The sequence below is a fragment of the Dermacentor albipictus genome, chromosome 1 (assembly GCF_038994185.2).
Source record: "Dermacentor albipictus isolate Rhodes 1998 colony chromosome 1, USDA_Dalb.pri_finalv2, whole genome shotgun sequence".
NCBI classification, from domain to species: Eukaryota; Metazoa; Arthropoda; class Arachnida; order Ixodida; family Ixodidae; genus Dermacentor; species Dermacentor albipictus.
The window spans coordinates 59,544,754-59,564,834 of NC_091821.1; the positions used below are offsets into that span (position 1 = coordinate 59,544,754).

General features: G+C 45.1%; 1 protein-coding gene across 1 annotated transcript in view; it reads left to right on the top strand.

Moving 5' to 3' along the window:
- Positions 1-20,081, top strand: part of LOC135918354 (RYamide receptor-like) — a 262,805-nt gene that overhangs the window by 29,639 nt on the left and 213,085 nt on the right. The gene's annotated exons all lie outside the window — the stretch shown is intronic.

Genomic DNA, 20,081 nt, shown 5'->3' on the forward strand with positions numbered 1-20,081 from the left:
AAAAACTAAGCGGATGTTGCCTTCAAGATTCGCAATTGCTTCAGGTGCATGCAGGTTGCAAAAGCATGGCCTTCGAGATCAGACTGCCACTCAAAGGAAGCCGTAGTAGGAGGCGGAGAGGCATTTAGGCCCCAATAATTGGGTTTACAGTGCCTAGGTAGGCTTCCTTATTTATAAAGTGTATACGGGGACTTCAGCCGAACCATGAGCGAGCTATACAGACGCACGCGGTACGATTCGGTGTCCGATCCGACGTGCGGCGCTGCATGTTACGGCATGAGCGGCGCGTAAGCTCCGCCCACATCCAACTCCCCAGCTTGAGTTGATATTCACGTCGAGAAACGCAATATAAACAACTCTGCACCACACTGCTTCGCTTTACGCGAAGGCTGTCGGTAAAATTATGCCCCTGTGAGTGACAGAACACTTCACGACGGCGGGTTGTCCACTGACGGCTCCGCTAAAGCCAGCGATAGGGCCGGTAGGCATAGCTAGGCGGACGCTGCAGCCGACGGCGCTTGCGATCCAGTCCGAGCTCGTCGAAGAGTGCTTATTTTTGCCAAAACAATGAACACTGTACACTTAGGTCGGCCGTAATTAAATACAATTGGTTTACTCGACGCAGTCGTTGCGAAGGGCAAACGTGCAAGCGAAGCGAGCGGCCTCGCTCAGACGGTCGGTGTGTGATGTCTGCTCGCGAAATGCCCTCGCGTCGCGGCTCCCGATCTCACCAGTAGCTTAGCGCTAGTGTACAAGGCGCTGGTTTGCGTAACAGGCACACGTTCGAGATAATTTTACTGAACTGGTAACTATTTCATGTCAGAAACAAACTGCAGCAGGCAAGGAAAAAGAATAACTGCGAGAAACCGGAAAGCCAGCACCGCCTCCGTGGAGGGAACGTCAGAGAACGTCACATGCCAGCCGCGCTGCCAATGGCTGCGGCCAGACGACGGTGCAGTTGTCGGACACGTCGAACGATGAAAATCTGCCCGGTTTGCCGCACGCCGGACGTCCGATCCGGCGCTTCGGCACGGCAAAACACCTCGATTCGGGCTGCAGTTTCGGCGCGTCAGACGCCGGATCGGACACCAAATCGGACCGTGTGTCTCCCGCTTTAGTTGGCGAACACGAGCCGATCAGCGCGCCGTCTAGTGCGATGGTGCATGGCCTACGGGCTTCTTTGACACCTACTGAGCACAAATTCATGATCACCGCTCATATACACGCTTCCCATGGCACTAGCTGTCGTGTTTTCGAGAATACGTGCCCACATCTTGAATTGGTGAGACCATATTTTCTCTTAGCGTCCGGTATTAGAAGCATTTTTTTTCTATGAACATTCTGCTATCATCTGTTACTAGGAAGTTGATTAAAAATTAGGAAAACAGTTACTGTGCAAAAAAAACATTTTTTTTTAATGCAGCCAGTCTTTGCATATTCATTTATAGTTCAGATGCTGTTATATGTTCATTTTTCACTAAATCATTTTTAACAACTTTGTAGTAACCAGTGTTACTAGAAAGTTGATTGCAAATTGTGGAAAGTTACACCTCTCCATGAAACAACACTGTCTTGCACCAGCTATGTTCACTGAATAATTATAACCTTATTGAATAATATTCATGCATGTTTTGTAACTTGGGTTATGTACTTTAAGAACATAATTATTTTTATTACCTTCCTATTGAATCGTGTTTTTAAAAAGTTAAAATAGTGTGTCTTAACTTTCTAGTAACTTTCTTTTTACATACTGAAGTTAGAAAAGAAGTAACCAACTTTCTTTTGACAAACGTTACTAAAAAGTAAAAGTCAATAGGATGTTACTAAAGTTGATAGGATGTTGATAAAAGTTCTAAAGAAAGTAAGGAAGCATTTTTGTATGGGTATGCCGAACCGCTCCGCTCCCTCTCCACCCTTCCCCATGCCCCGCGCGCCTTTACTTTTGCTTTATCTTTGCCTGTCCGGGGCGCATATTTTTTCATTTTCTTTTATCGCGCGGGTGCGCTACCCCAGGCATTGTTTGTGAACTGGCGAGTGGTTCGCCGTGGGTTCATTATGCGTTGGCACGCGCGCAATCTTGTCCATACTTTGAGTATGCCAGCCTATGCCAGAACGTATATATATTCCACTTCCAACACAACTGACCTATGGCCTCGTTTTATTGACTTCCGTTTCGGAAAACAAATATTTTGGATAACTTGATATGATACACGCTCAGAAAATAAACAAAAGTGAAAAAAAGGCATGACGTGTACATTACTACTAAACAACGGAAAAGTTGACAGACAGTGAAAAAAAAAAAGAAATGAACTAAAACTCGATAAACCGCGAAGGCCTTTTCATGTACATACATATAACAGATTTTTATATAATGCCCTTAAGACCGAAGTGTAGAAGAGCGCCTGATATGCGCGCACCGAGAGTTTCTGATATACTCACGGAGATATTGCACAAAACTGGACGACGTGTATGACAGAGTCACGAAAACTAAAAAAAGGCAAAATTCACTGGTAATTTGAAAAACAATGACTTGCAAAGTACCTAAAAAATAGAATAAAATGCTAGAATTTTTATTGACAGCCATACCAAGAAAAAACACACGAACTTACTTATAAATCTGCACAAAAGTACGAAATGCGTGACATGTTCATTACTACTGAACAAAATGAAAAAGACATGGCAGAACAAAAATAACTTTGCACTAAAAAGTGAGATACACATTATCACATTGTTTTGCACTTGGCCACAAATTTAGTAACGGTGGCGGAGCAGAGGGCAGATACCTACTGGGCACTCGTTTGTGTATGCCTACACATGAAGGTAGTTCGCGCGGTTTTCACATCGCCAATTACTGAGATAATACATAAACACGAACGGTAACGTTTCGGCTATTAGTACGTTTGCAGAACGGTGACAAACAGCACTGAGGGCGGAATGGAAATGTGGGCGAGTTAGTGAATTTGCAGAATGAGACATGGCATAGAAAAACAAGTCAGGGAACAGGTGACAATGAGGAGGAACATCTATTTGTCAGCTTTCTCTACCAATATGAGTGACGTGTAGCACAATCAAGGCGCAACGAGGTCCGGAGACTCATGGAGCACACACATCCCCGAGTCCGTGTTCGTGTACATGCGTATACTTATGTCCTTGGGTCTGCGCGGTCACCTGTTGTCTCTAGGCACCCGGAAGAATCTTGCAGGGCTTGTTTTTGAGGTATTCGTGCACCACTGCACGATGCGCGAGCGGTGCGAGTCGTAAAACGGGTGAAACATCGCGGAGCACAAGCACACAGCTATCTAGGACCACGAAACTGACGAAACTGCCCATGCCAGTCAACGCACAGCAGCGCACGCTTCCCGGTAACCAGCAGATAACGAAACATGAAACTTCATGGAGCGGGCTAAGGTTTAGAGGAGGGGCTAAGGGCACAGCCTCCTGGATCGGAGCACGCCGCGCGCGTGCCGATCTAAGAGGCTGTGCAAGGGAAGCGGAGCTGCTTTCCCGCCCTCCCGATGCATGGCGCCAATTATCTCTGCCACGGAAGCGGCGGAGTTTCCGACGCTGGGGTGTTCTGCCCCTTCCGGTGGCAGTTGCCAGCCTGCTCCTCACTTTCCTTTTCATGTGTAGTGTATATATGTTTTCAAAACATAATAATAATAATAATAATAATAATAATAATAATAATAATAATAATAATAATAATAATAATAATAAACCCAAAGAATTTTGGTAGCCAGGTACCTACAAACTACTTCGCATAACATCGATGTCCACAGTACGTGGGATCTGCACAATTCTTATTTTGCCCTTTATCATCGATTGAAGCGAGCGACGTCCTCGTGTTATTTGCAGGATCAGCCATTTGGTGGGGCAGATCATAAAATATTCATAGAATTATACGGGAAAAGTTCTTCGAAAGTAAGACTCCCGCTGGACTAACCTTTTAGAACAGGGGTACAAAGGTATTTTTTATATTTGTTGTAGTAATAGCGTAATAATACTGTAGATAAGGTTGGAGTAAAGTTCGAGACTTTCTTTTTGGAAAAGTAGAGTGTATATAACAAACTAAATGGGTAAACGTTGTCAATGCGCGTTATATTAAGGTCTTCAAACGCTTTACACATTCCTAAACATTAAAGATTTCTAATGTACCGGGTTGTCTACTTTTGTAGAACAAGAATTTTCCTTAGGTATGTTGGGTTTTGTTGTTGTGACCTTATATTAAGGTGCAATAGTTTGGATGAGATTTATACAATACATAGCAGTATACTTGAAGCTTGACCCTAATGGGACGCAGATTACGGCAGCGGCACACAACTCCTGTTACTGATGAGACTTTTTTACAGAGGTAATTAACGGGGACATCGCAACTTAGCTTCGACAAAACCTAAACTTCAAGTATTTCATGCCTATCAGCAATACCTATATCGGCTGTGAATCAAGAACAAATGGATGGTGGGTCCTTCATTTTAATGCGAAGCATTCTTTTCCGTGTGCAGCCACCTTTATGTGCGTGGGCGGGCGAACAAAAAGGTGGCTGATTTCGCCATTTTGGCAGGCTGATCCCAGTGATAGTGAAGTCCAAAATTATCTGCCACGTGAGCGACTGAGCATATGACACTGGGTATTTGCACTGGGACCACTGGATACGTTCGCTACACAACAATTGCACTATTAATACAACCGTTCTCTACAGATTAGGAATGCTTCGTATTACGTAGACGTCAGCTACTATTGAGCCTGCAATTTTTTTTAGCAGGGAATATAATAACTTTACATTCTAAGAACAGTTTACACCCTTTGGCGTGCCGCTTCTGCCACACAACAATAATCGTCATCTGCCTTACTGCGTTTCCTTTCTTGAAAACGCCGCACCCGCTACTTTCCTGTCGGAAATGCTATCATGCTGATAACGCGCATGCTGTTCGTTACTGGAAAGTACCGGGCTCGCAGCGTTAAAGAAAGGAAACGCATCAAGGCAGGTGACGATTATTGTTGTGTGGCAGAAGGAGCACTCCAAAGGGTGTAAACACTTCTTAGGGTGTAGTTTAATTTGTATTTATGTTAAGTCTATTCGTTTTTAATTACGAGCGAATTTTGAAAAGTACCTCATTAGGTTTCGATAATAAGTAATGAAAGTTAATATCATAAATAAATATTGGTGAATCATCTGCATATAAGACGCATTTTTTGTTGTATATAAATTGACAATGTCATTGAGATAAACATGAATCATAAGGGAACTCAGAAAGCCAGCTTGTGGTACACAGCCGGTAAGACGGAAGAATGATGAACTGTATAGCTGTATTTGTTAACTTGTACAGTCGGGCACCTGCTTTTTCTTTCTTTCTTTTAAGGTACGTTTGTAGTAGAAATAAATAATTACCATGGATACCAGGCGCAGGAGGACTCTATATACAACTGACAGATCGGCAACAGTGACGGCACACTTGACAGCAAAATTCTCAAACAAGAGATCAAGCAGAAGCAGATAGCTTTAGTACAACGACCCACCGCGGCAGCCCAATGGTTACGGCATTGCATCGTTGAGCTGAAGGTCGCTAGTTCGATCCTAGAGGCAGCGACCACATTTAGATGGGGGCGAAATGCGAAAGCGCTCGTATACTTCGGTTTAAGGGCACGTTAAAGAACCCCAGGTGGTTAAAATAAATCCGGAGTCTCCAACTAAACGGCGTGCCTCATAATCAGATCCTGGTGTTGGCATGTGAAGCACCAGAATTTAATTAAACTGAGCACGACGTTCACAGTTCAGTCGCAGCCGGTTGAGCCGGTGACCGAAACGCTCCTCCTGCAGGCTTCACTTTGTGACGTGGTAGGACATGGCAGCAGCACGCAGGCCTGCGGCAGCACACAGGCGCTGCAGGGGAGTACGCCCCGTATGCGCCTGAGATCGGTGATCTCGTTTGCGCATGAGATCGAGCGCCTGAAAGTCTAGGGTGATCCATTAGAGCTAAATTGGAACGATCACTGCTGTGTGACAACTTCTAGTTGATAACATGTGCTCCACGTGTACCATTTCATAAGGTATACGGAGAGCGGAACGGAGCGTTCTCCCTACCATGCTCACACAGATGACTAAGCGCATACGATTAGAACCCTGCGCGGGAGGGTGGCTTCAACTTTGTCTTTTGACTGCATGCAGGCAGTTCGCGCGGTGACGCGCATGATGACCGAGAACAGGAACGCGCCCTCTATTTTGTGAGCTGCCGTTTCATTAAAGCTCTCGTTATTGGAGATACTGGTTGCACTAATTCACGTGCCAGGATATCGGCTATTTTTCACTTCCTTTAAGTCTAACGTGTAATGGTGTTCGCCAATACTTCACGACAAACCACCATGCTTCTTAGACACTGTACTTAAGCATCTGTATATAGAAACTGCCAAATACAGTTTATTTCATGGCAGGCCACGTGTGCACCACTGCGCACCGCTGTGTACCACTGCCAACCACTGCTCTCTGCACAAAGGATTAACGTTCGGTTTCTTTGTGAGGATGGGGAAAGGGGCAGCAGCCCATGCTGTACATTCCACGGCGATAGACAATGATCTAGCCATACAGAAGATAATATATCAAGATATCAAGAGAGAGAGAAAGAGAGAGAGACGTTTTTTAATTAAAAAAATAAGAAATTCTTAGGTGTCCTTAGCTATCGCCTAAGAGACGCGAAGGCGAAAGCCTTGTAAAGTCTACTGTAATTAATCTTAATCCGCCTAAATTCACCCTAATCCACCATAGTCCACCATAATTGAGCCTAATCCACCGTTTTCCCCATTAATGCACCGCAATTATCCTTAATCCCCCCTAATCCATCTTGATGCACCTTAATCCAATCACCAATCAATAATTAATTAACTTTCCTTTTCATTAATCATCTCTTTACACGGCTGGACATGCTTTATGCTTCTGGCCTTTCTTGGGTCACGTGATATTTTCTGTACGTCACAACGCGACCTTGAAACATGAAGATATAAGGCTTTCGCCTTAAAAATGTTTATGGGTATATTAAAAGCATATGTTAAGTATAAAAGTATATGTTTAGAGGAGGAATACGAAGCGCCACTGAGCGGGGAAGATAGCGGCACAGCGCCGATAGCGACTAAGGCACGATGCCAACGAAGACAATGACAGCCGGCAACTACTACTGCATGAAGACGATGACTGTAAATCTGATGACACCACGGCAACGACGACGACAACTTCAATGAAGGCCCGATGGTTTACAGATTGCGGTCTCGAACCTTGAGTGGGATAATGTAGTTTTCTTCTCCGGCTACTTCTTCCGCGATATGGTGACATGATGAGGAGAAACACTATGAAGTAAACCGCCACAGGCACCACGAAAATTGACTGAAGTACCCTTAACAGCTACAGCATCTAAGTAGCTTTGTCGACAGCCTTTTTCTATCATTCGGAATAGACGTTTCGGCATGTGTTGAAGCAAAACGACAGTATACGGCTGAAAGCGCCCTAACTTTATTGTGTCGCATGTGCATGGGCGTCCCATTTAAGAATGAACATTCATTCAATTCCTAATCTGGAATGACCAACAGTGCCGCGTGCAAAGTTTGCGCGGGCGACAGGACAACATAGCAGTCTGTGTGCCCATCCTTCGACGTTCAGCGATTTGCTCTGCGAGCTAGACTCAGCCGTTTGAATGACAGAGCGAGAGGGGAAGAATATGTCCTGGGACCTTGGACCTCTTGCATGCACAAGGCCACACAAGTCCTATTGCGCTTCTTGAAGGTGGCTGGACTGCACGAACGTTCGTGCCTGCAGTCAGTGAATATTCCGCTGCGCGAAACGCTACATCGTCGCCTGCGAGTAGGAGTTTCACAAACGCCTACTCATTCTTAACTGGAATGGCGGACAGTCCCAATTGTAGCACATGGGGTGTCGAAGAAACGGCCTAACGTCTCTTATGTAACTGCCCCACATAAGAAGATGAGAGGCATGCCCTCATCTTCGGAGAGCTAGGGGCACTTAGACGACCGTCCTTTCACAGAGATTTTGGGCCCGTGGCCTCGTGCGTCTGCTATGTGCAAAGCCACAACGACGCTGGTGCCTTTCTTGAAACGCACCAGCGTGTATGACCGCCTGTGAATGGCTCACCGATAAACGCTTGTGTGTGTAACAGTGGACACTGTGAACTCCTTTCTTCATTCACCTCTTTCGATCCCCTTTCCCCCTTCCCCAGGGCAGGGTAGTCTACCGGGCTCAGCCTTGTTAAGCTCCCTGCCTTTCCCTTATAACTCCTTTCTGCCTCTCCTTTTTTCCTTTTTATCATTTATCTTTCCCCCCTTCTCCATGTGTAGGGTAGCCAACCGGACACGTCCTTGGTCTCGAAGCCAAGGACTCGAGCACTCGAAGTCGGAATGCTCGAGTGCCCACTAACGTCGTCAACAGCGTGGCGTCATCATTAGGTTCCCAACCCAACAAGCCGGCGGACCGCAAACACAACAGCACAGCCGAACACCTAAACAGCTGCTGCAGACGCGATGCTATCGGTTCCTGCGCGCAGCCGAGCATGTCCGTGAAAGTGCCCATATAACGCCGCGAATACGCGGCCACCTAATGAGAACAGGCGGATGAAGCCGCGCCTGAGTGAAAGTCTGATAAAGTGCGTCTGCTCCATCTTGCATTGTTACGAGAAGCGCTTTGTCGCCTTGATCTACTTGGCCTTAGATCATGTACTGCCCCTGTTAGCAGCTTTGTTACGGCTAGGATTCTGCCGTCATTAAGCAACTTCCTTGGCGAGGAGACTTGTACTTCTTAATTGCCAATTTTTCTTGTTGTTGTGGGGGGTGGTGGTGGTGAGTTGTAGCTATACAGGCGAGTGTTTCACCACTTGTCCATCAGACCAATCTCTCTGAACAATGTTTGTTTATTCTTCAACAGCGATGCATTTTACTATGAGCTTTATTTAACGCCTGGATATGGGCGCAGCTGTTTTTGTTTTATCACGCACACGTCATGTTTTTCTCCCTCCTCTCCATCGCTTTGCATCAAGGTGAAAAGAAAATTCGGAAAAGTGAAACGGGCAGAAGGTTTCGCAATGGCCAAGTAAAACGACGAGCGCGAGCACAGTGTCGGTCGGTTTTCCTTCGCTATCCCCGTTGTATTTTCGGAATTTCGTCCTTTGAATGTTCCGTAGACTTACACTACCTTCGGAGCAACCCCCCCGCCGACATGTGCATTTCAAAGCATTCTCCTTTGCCGAAATTCAGAGCACCTGCTATAGCACATGGTCACTTCCTTTTCTCAAAGGCCGGGCTATTCGCACTCCCCCATTGGAATGCACCGATCGCATGCATCGACATCTGTTTTCGTGTAGTATTCACAGATATACCGACAGCTGACCGACTTCCCATAGGGCGCTGGGAACGGCGGTTCTTTGTGCATCGAACAGCCTTCTCTATCATGGAGGTGGAGCCGAGATTGTCAGATATTTTGTTTATGTTGTTATTATCTAGAAATCAACGATGAGCGGCCGTAGCTATAGCGCGCCGCACAATCGAAAAATGCGCAAGAACAACTCGCTGCATTATTCGGTGAACACTAGCAATATATTCACTGGTTATCATGCGCAAAGCGTTAGTTGGATACGTTATGGCATATTGTAGACTAAGTTCACACACACACACACACACACACACACACACACACATATATATATATATATATATATATATATATATATATATATATATATATATATATATATATATATATATATATATATATATATATATATATATATATTGTGAACGCCAACTTTACAAATGACGTCACCGTCGTTCTTCTTTTCTTGTAATTGTTGTTTCTGTTAGGGCGATTATGAGCACAACTATGATGCGATAGAAAACTAGCCGGTGCCGCATATAGGTACCAAGCTATCCTTAAATATGGTTAATAAAGATCATGTATGCGAACTGGTCCAAATCAGAGTTTGTTGAAGGGTCCGGAGTTGTCGTTACTCTTGGCATTTAACCCAAGCTTTTGTTTTTTTATGTCGTTTATGGCTGATGTGGTGTACAATGGAACCCATCTTCCTCATTGTCTATCTCAATTGCGAGGGTTCGATGGGGTATCATGCGCTGTTAATGCGTCAATTTGGTTTTGCTTTAACTCTTCGCGACTTCAGTAAACAGTCTAAACCTTTAGAGCAGCCGCTGACGCTACCCATCACGCTTGCTCCTTTGAAGTTCTGTCGGGCAAAGGAATAATTGCGAGCAGCTGGCGCTGCCAATTTTACGTCGCTGTGTACGGCCCTCAAATAACTGAATTGAGCATCTTCTTTTCTTAGCAGCTATCAGAGAAAGAAAGAGAAATGCGCAGATAATTGCTCATATTAGAAACATTTCTTATTCTTTAATTTGACTCTTCACAAGCTTCTTTACTGAAAGCTTTTCTCTCGAGTGTCGCTAATGAAATATGATGTGGGCGAGTTTTGCTTCGTTAAGAAAAAAAAACTGCACTTGCACGACCACAAGTCAGCCAGACGAAGTTACGAAGTTACTTATTGAGGCCAAAGGACACGTGGTCTACATTCGTGTAAATCCGCTCCACACTACTAAAGGTTGATTAAGGCCATTTGTGAGCATATGTACATGCGCAATTCAAACGTCACCGGAGGCCTTGCTCGTTTTTTGGCATGCACTGTTCCGGTGGCCAATAAGGTTAAATCAGCTCCGACCGCTGCCGTCTTCGCGTGCCGCATCCCTAAGTCACAAAATTGGCTTAGCTTCCTTAATAGGGAAAGTCAGCTGCGATATCAAGCACGGAATGGAAATCGGTGCTGTGCACTTGTGCCACCGTTATAGTGCACCTTCAATTTCATCCTATACTCTCCGAGGTCGTGAAATATCGCTGCCATATATCGTACATCTTGATCGCGACTACTGTACGTAAAAAAGAAAACCCTTGCGCGAGTGCTTATGCTGACGAAAATCTTTGAATGAGAAAATTAAGAACCGAAAGCATTAAATAGATATATTGAAAACCATAAAAGATGAGACAGGGTAGAGATTGTGAGCCCACTTCCCGTTCCTCTTTCCTTAACGCTTTCTAACGGTCTAAAATGAACTCCCGGCGGCACTCGGTGAAATAGCGGCTTTGCGCAACGGATGTGCTAGGAAAACATATTGAAATCAGGTCATGGTGTGTATGTGCCTGTGACTAAAGATAGTACCTTCTTCCTTTCTTTCTTTCTTTCTTTCTTTCTTTCTTTCTTTCTTTCTTTCTTTCTTTCTTTCTTTCTTTCTTTCTCTTTCGCAAGAGCTTGCTATGCGTATGGTTTTGGTGATTCTTGCCGTTTATGGCTGCCTGTGTTGACTTTGCTCCTACCAAGCATGTCTATTCGCAGAATGTCTCTTTAAAGAGTTTTTTTCTTTCTTTTAATTCTTTTTAGAGCTGACCGAATATTTAAATATCATCATTTTTATGCGTCACTAATTTACTCCTTGAGCTGGATTAATCAGATAAGAGGCGGACAATATATGCAGAAGCAATCGAAACGCATAATGGACGAATCACCAGATTTTCGCGAATTAACTTACAAACTAATTGCTTTTACGGCGCATATTGCAATTTACGAATTGTAGCCGGTGCGTATGCAAGGCATGTCTACTCGGAACGAATTACGAGGGCTACACGAATTTCTTTATATGCGTTCCCAAAATGTGTGATGAAATACACTGGGGTGCAAGCTATTTTTGTGGTAGGTAAGAAAAGGTAAGTGGAACAACAGCGCATCTTCTTTACTGCGAGTTTGACGGCGCTTATGTGAAAACAGGTGCTCGTTTTAAAACTCTAAGTGGATGCGTATCGAAAACGCTTATTGGCTTCAATTAGTAAATTACAATATATGCCATAAAGTGATTACTTCAAAGGTTTGTTGGTAAAATTCTGTGAAATCATGCATTTTGATATGTTGTGGAAATAATGTCTGCCTTTTCGAGTAATGCTGATCAAGGAGTAGATTCGTGCCACATGACACAGGTGGTGCTTATTGCGAAGTATTCTTTGGCTCATCGCAGGCACTTTGCGGCTGGTACGTTCCTGTAACTGTGACGTCGAGCACAAAAGCCGGTCGCTCTCACCGTTAGGCCCTGATCTCGTGCATTTTTTTCTTGCCAGCTGAAGGTCTGCCGGTTTCTCGCATTCTTGCCTCATAGTACGTAACGCTTTGATGCGCTGTGTCACGTGTCACAGACCCAGGTCATGTGACACGTAATGTGACGGTGACTGGAGCGATAACGCTGAGCGTTAGGAGCTGGCCATTCTGGTTTGTTCCCCGGTAAACGTCAGCGTATGGTACGGACATATTTTTCCAATAGTTCTTTTTTGTTCACTTTTGCAGAATGGCTAAAATGTTCCGCTAAAATGAGTTACGTGCACTTAAGATTGAGTTGGTATACGCTGCGTAACAGCGATGTAAACATTCGATGATATGTGGGCATGAAGAGGGGACGTGGTATTGAAGGATGTCCCTGTTTAAATGCGTTGCCGCAAAGCAACTGGCGTTCTTGACACCCCTCCTGTACACGTGTATAAAGTCGACACGTATAGTAGGCCACGATTTATACACACGGCAGAAATAAGCACAACAAGGCTACTGAGTTCAAGTAAGTGAATGCGCACGCAGTCTAATGCGTGGAGAGTAAGAACAAGTGCTCATATATGCACAGCCGCGGTAATGGCACCCCGGGATATTTTGAACCTGTAGGGGGAAATAGTGTTTGCAAGCCACTAGAGTCGCCTGCCAAGTTGCTTGTTTGTTCTACGAATATTACGCGGAACATGGCTGTTCCTGAGGGATTTCATGACGTGCTCACTTTTCTAGAGGCAGATTTATTGAAGCAGCGCGACGACTAACGGCATTTTCGGCTGGCCGTTTCGGAGCGCTCTAGAGCGTTCCCGCGAGCGGCTTTGTCTTGGGCTGGTTGAAAAAGGGTGCACGCCTTGTGTTCGGCTGTTTCTTTTTTCGATCGCTCTCCTCCACCTTAGAGCGCTCTGAGGCGCTCCGAGCCCTGTCGTCGGAGCAGTTGTCGAGATTGAGAGCGGTTCCAGGGATCTCACCACAACACAGCGTCGCCCCTGTTGGCGACGTTCCATCGCGACCTAGGCAACCTAGGCCACTGCATGCTGGCACCTCAACGAACGCTCCTCCCAGCGGCGCGTCCGCCGGTTTTCGCGGCAGCGCCGGGAGGTTTCGATAGGCGAAACATCGGACGTTGGCAGTAGCCACGTGGTTTCGTATCTTCCATTTCCTCCTGCGAGAGTGAGTCACACGTTCGGCTTGCGCGCTTGTCCTCTACCTCTGAGTTCGAGGAAGGTCTGATCTGCCCTGTTCTGCTTCAGGGGATAGAGGCAACCAGTTGAAGATACCATAAAACACACAACAGCAGTAGCGCTGGACGAGCGCTGTTGCGTGTGTTGTTGTCCCAGTCCCATAGTGCTGCTTCGATAGACCTTCAAGTTAAACCAATTCCCCCAAATCAAGTTGTTGCTACTCGAGGTAGAATTCTGGATAAAATCTTTTCGAGCGCAACAGTTGCCCCCGGGTGGATAAGTGGAAGTTGAAATGACTCAGTTTGAATACCGCAATCGAATGTGTCAACAGAAATTGCAACAGGTACATAGTAAAGGACTCCCGAAAGTGAGACACAATATGGAACGTCGGCGAAACATGGCGCACACAGTGACTTAATGGTTATAGCACGCGTATATATTTCGATTCAGGTTCCGTTATAGAATAAAATGTGGCAAAAAAAATTTCCACAGGCCTCCAATACGACGACGCTCATATTGTTGCTTAGTGTGCATTGAATGCAAGTAATCAACCAGGTGGGACGGAAGCGTAGATACGAGCAGCTTTCATAGCGAAGTTCAGTAAAGTGGAAAGTTTGGCTATAGTTGGTGAGTAATCATCATACCTTGCTGGTGAAGCAGCGCACTGACACGGACACAGTGAAGACACACAAGAAAAGATGTCGTCGTCTTTGTGTGTCTTCACTGTGCCCGTGTCAGTGCGCTGCTTCACCAGCAAGGTATGATTTTTACAGCGAAGTTGTTCATGGCTAGGTTCTGGCGGATCTCGTCTCCGTGGACAAAGACCAACAATTTTTCATACGTGGGCCGATCCCGAATATAGTGCAATGCCGGCCCGACCCGCAGCGGAGGTGAAGCAGGCGTTAAGCATCCCTATATACGTGGGCCGATTCCGAACATAGTGCAATGCCGCGCCGACCCGCGGCGGAGGTGCAGCTCGCCTTTACGGGGCCCACATACACCGCTTCGCTGGTCATCCTTCTTCACAGAGTGGACGGGCACCGAATTTTCGAGGTTGTTGCTGCTCTATAAAAGGATCGCAGTGCTTTGGCGAAGGTGAAATTGTTCTATTGTGCAAAAATACGTTGCTTCGCGTAAGCAAACATATCAAATTACGAAGTGGTATTACACATTTTCTTATTTTGTTCATATATGCAAAGAAGCTTGTCCTTTTCGTCAAAAGCGAAAGCAGCATTAATTACGCGAGCGCTTGCAGTTTTCACACATTGCGCCGGATGCCTCTTGCTTCGCGAATATTTACATTCAGTAAACAACCGTCAAATTATTAACTCCGAGAGAGGAGTGAGAAATAAGGGGACCTTAAGCAAAAAGAAAAGTCAGAAGTGTAAGCAGGGTTCCACATTTCAAGGAATTGCAGCAATGCTAAAACGAAACAATTCAGAATATTCGAAAGCAAGGAAAACGCATACACAGCCAAACGCTTCTCCGACGTAATTGTCCGCCAATATTACTTTATACTATATTCCTGCTGTACGAGAATTCCTTCCCCTTGAAAAAGACGAAATGCCAAAAACCCTTCCAAGGCCGAATGTTGGCGATTATAAACGGGTTTATGCTCGGCCAGGGCAGAAGGTTAACGGCTGATCAAAACCTTTACTTCCCAGTAATTTTATCTATCGCTTCATGGTCGAATGGGCATACGGGCAACATGGTTCTTTCTGGACCCGCAGTATGTTGTGCATCACTCGTTCTCCTCAGCAAGAGAACAAATACCCGTGCTTTCCGTAGAGACCGTGGTACTTTCTCCCGTCTCTCGCACGGCCATGGGTCGCACCGTAACGAGAGACGTGCCTTAGGGCCGCTTCACTTGAAGAGGTGTTGCCACTAAGTACCGCTTCAACGAGACGTGTTCAGCCGCGAAGGGAGCAGGGGAAAGGCTCACTCTTTGCGAATGACTACAGTATGGTATATCAGGTAACGATGATGCGCTCGAGGTTCTGTCCTGAAGAGTTTTTCCTGAAAATTCTTTGGCGAGTTGCTTTCTTATATTCCTTTTTTTTTCTTTTGTGCGGCGCTCACAGCCCATGGAAGCCTATAGACCCGAGAAAGACGTGCTTGGCCTCACATTACCGGATAGTCGACGCTTGCAGCCAGGTGCAGACAGGATAAATAGTGGGAAAAGTAAGCGGGCAATATACTGGCGGCGGAGCTGTTTGTTCCGTGAACAGGTTAGGTGAAAGTTGGTTTCTGCAACATGGAAAGGGGTGCAGTTGATAGTGTTGCCCCAGGCTCGCTCATGCCGGTTGCGACGCAGTAAATAGCGCAAAGCGAAGCAACCTCGACCTGCAAACTTTAGAAGTAAAATAGAGACGTTAAATTTCGGAAAGAAAACCAACTTTCTAGTATATTCATTTCTTCGTATCAGTGCCTTCTTTTTTTTTTATTAAATGTATTTAAGAATAGGTCGGCACCTTTGTGTGGCGCCGGCTATACTCCTCTTCTCTTACAGGATAGGTATTGTCGGAAAGTTGTCAACAATGGCCAAACTGGACTAATAAACGCATGTACGAACATTCACATATTAAGTCCCAGTACCGCAATATAAATAAGCCTTCGCGCAACAGAAGGGTTCACACAGCATAAATACTCACAAAACCGAACTGTTCACACGCAACACATGCGTTCACAAAGCATAAATGTTCACAAAACTAAGATGTTCACACAGAAGGTGTTGGGCACTTGAATGCCGCACTCTAAATGCAACAAATACACATGCTACGTGAACAAGAAGACAGAATGAACATGTAATTAAGGGTGCCTGTTAATAATAACAAAGCGAGCAATAACTATTGTATGACTTAGTATTTTTGTGATGTTTTTGATTCCTCCAAAAGTTGTACTAAGGCGCGCATAACGATGGCTTGCAGTTTTTCTGTTGCCCATAGACCTAATATTTTTCCTAAAGAAAGTGGCCGTCTATCCAAGCCATGTAGTACTTTCGAAATGTTCTTGCGGGGAGCATCATGATTTTTGCAGTGTAGAATATGGTGTTCTATGTCTTCTTCAGCCCCTTCACATGAGCATGTAGCACTGTTAGTTTTTCTTATACTATACAGGAAGCTTTTAGTATAGACATTGCCTAGCTGAAGGCTATGAACTGTTGTTTCGACAGATCGATCGATTTTAAACGGATTATTGAATTCTATTTCAGGATCTGTATTTAAAATTGAAAGTTCTGCGCATCATTAGTGAACGAAGTTTCCTTGGACAATCTACCACATGTTTTGTTCAATAGACATCGCGCATCACTTGCCGCTAGAGCAAGTAGCGATATTTCATTCTCTTGACGTGCCATGTGATCAGCTGTGACACTTCCTATGATTTCACAGTGACTTGGAATTTACTGGAAAATGATGTCTTGTTGTAGATATTTCGCTATGGCGTATGTCTTCCACATTTCGTATGTCAATGTGCTTTTCTTAAAATGATTTCATTTAAGCACAGTAATGAGGCTTGCGAGTCACTCAGAATTACGCAGTGAAGTGGTCCTGACTGCTGACATATGTAACATAAAGCACAATATATTGCGTAAAGTTCTGCCGTTGTGAATGTTGTAAATTGGCAAAGCTCATAAGCTCTTTTCTCTTGGTATGCAGGTATATAAAACGCATGTGTAGAGCTTTGTTTCCGGCATGATCCATCGGCATACACGTGAATGCGATCTGCGTACTTAGTGTAAAGATGTGATGAAACTGATTGCTTTGTCGCAACGACAGGCATATCATATTTGCGACCTACTCTAAGAATTGAAGTGACTATTTCTGGAATTGCTAGTTGCCACGGAGGATGAGTTCCGCTAGTAGGCCAGTATTGGTAAGCAGGCAGTAAGCTTTTGCACCGCCATATTTCTTCATGCATGCGTGCAGCAGTTCTATCCTGAAGGTCTTGGAGTAGTGGATGATTAGCGTGTTGTGCAGCCAAACCAAAAAGGTGACAAGTTTCCGTAAATCTTAGTGCATGAAAAGTCGGTTGGCAGGACTCGGCAATTACCAAAGCACTGGCAGATGCATGCGGGACACCAAGACATATGCGAAGGCTTCTGGCCAGCAATCTTTTAATTGTTTCCTCTAGGTTGCAGGATATTCCATGTAGCACAGGAGCAGAGTATGCTATTTCTTGTCTAATGATTACCGAGTGAATGCGTAATAAGGAAGAGGTTCAACTATCCCATCTCACTCCAGCAAATCGACGGAGAATGTTGATTAGGGAGTTGACTTTCTTCTCTAATGCTTTTACTTGGGGAGCCCATAATAGCCGTCACTACGATAATACAGAAGAAATTGTGCTGTATCGCATGCAGGCGCTGAGAGTCTAACACGAGCTGGAATCTCCTGAGCCATTTCATTGTAAAAGGAAGTACAGCAGTTTCCTCATTTGAAATAATCCTACCTCTGCTTTTCAAAAAATCATTAATTAGTGTTAGGCGAGCTTGTAACTTTTGCTGAACGGCTCCTTTTATGCCTCCTTTTATGTTTGTCGCTTGTTCCAGCATTCTCGTAAAGGACAAAAAAAAAAAAAGATATGTGGGATCATTCCACCGACTAGAGATTTACAGAGGCGAATGGCTTTGAAATACATGTTACCCTCTAAAGCGCGACTTTTCCACGCTAACTGTGTGTGTTTGGGACACCTCTTAATTTTAAAATTCTGGCGATCCAAGCGAAACCAGAAAAAGCAGGAGGACGAATTAAACCGTGTAGTGCAAAAGAAAAGCAGGCAGTGTGTTTCATTCAACATACGAAGCATTCTCGAAGTTTATTTACAATTCTGTTTTGTTGGAAAACCAGCATGGGTAATGCGTAAGTACAGCTATTCCAGGGTATAAATATAAGTGTTCACGACGTGAATTGCCGTCCTAGGAACCGTTCCTTGCTCTTGTGCCTTAGATTCGACTAGAGCCTCTATTATTGGCTGTGGGACACACGTTAGCGTGTCTTATTATATCCGCCGCCTTCTTCTGCCTTCTCCTACACCCCCCCCCCCCCTCCTTCCACCCTTCCCTATATGCACCATCACATAAAAATGCAGAGACAGCGACATGCGTCAATCTGGTGACCTCAGTATCTTTTTCTTGCTTCTAAATTCTTGCGCTCACGGCTATTACAGTCGATTGCAGTCTATTACAATTTAAATGCTACAAAGTCTTCGTTTAAAAGTCGATAATTGTTTCAATCTTCGCTTGTGGTTGCACCAGAATCGTCATTGTACAGCACACAGAAGGAACCAGTCCCAGTGCTGGGTTCCCCGCAAATGCAAACTTTGCGGTCACCATCATTCCCTATCTCCCCGTACTTCCTTATTGAACAACCTCATTGATACAGCCAGTACGTTTGCCAGACGCGAGATCGCCAATCTTTATAGCTCACTGCTCAATATCTCTCAATAATGTGACACTTTCTTCGAACTGTGCGTGCAATCAGTGCTTTTGTGTCGTGCCTGATCGTCGGCATTTTTCCGAACGCGGCACCATTTCCGAGACCATGGTTACTGCCACAGTGAATTGCGGGCTTACTCCTACGTCTAATCATGGCCTTCACGAAGTCCACGGCAGGCTCGAAGAGGGGCTGCTACTGAGCTAGTCGGTTCATATCTACAGAGATAAAAAGCAGAACGTGACGCGAACAAAACATAGCAAGAACACAAGAGGATATACATCGCGGCCAGTACCTCGTATCACTTCTCGAGTTGTTCGTGTTGTGTTCCGCAGCACTGGTCCATTTAGGTTCGCCTCACGTGGCGCCATTTTTAATGCGTTCGCTCCTCGAAGAGGCAGGACGTGTCTCGAGCGAGCTCCTGAGCAGCACTTTGCAATGTGGGGAACGCAGTTTATAACAAGGGGACGGGACTTCGAAGAGGTGCCACGCAATGCTAACACGTTTCTTTCGCATTCACAACTAAATCACAGCTGAGATTTCTTTCATAGCATGGCATTTCCAACTTGAATTCAAGGCGCTTATTACCTTTGGCTGTGTCGCAAGATACTCGCTCGCACGCGGGAATTGAACTTGAGCGCAGTAAAAAAGCAAAGTAGAAGACACATGCTCTTTTCCACATTCAACCAGTGTAGGCGCAGCCGGTGTGCACCATTTCCAGACAGACAAAGCCCGGCCCGAGGGCCCCGTCCGGGCACTAACTCTTGCATCAACCTGAGTCGCTGCATTATTTAAATGTGTAATGTAACGGTGTGAGCATGATTCTGAGTGCGGGACCACTTTATGCCGTACCACAGCCTAAACGTACTTATGGAAAACCTGGAATTGCACACAATCTGCTCCATAGGAGTTATTGCGGGCAACAAACGCATTTGCTGAGGTCGCGTAATTTTTGTTTAACTATTTATGCATCAATTAAAGAAACTCGGAGAATCTCGTAGCGCTTGGAAATCAGCATCTCTTCTGCATGCGCATGACCTATGAGTACTTTTTCGCATACAGACAACCGAGAACTACAACACAGGTTCCCTGTGTTCAAAATAAAGAGAGAGTAGCCTCGGAGTTTCTTTGGATCTGTAGACGCTACCCTTGATATCCAAGAACGGGATCCATATAAGAGCGCGATCACTCGATCTACGTAATAACCATATTGTCGGATGCGAATTCATAACCGTCGTGCGCTGAAACCATGCTTTCAGTTACCATTCTGAACTCTCATAAAGAAAACCATTCGGAACTTTTCGCACGAGTAGGGACGTTGATGGCGATAGCTA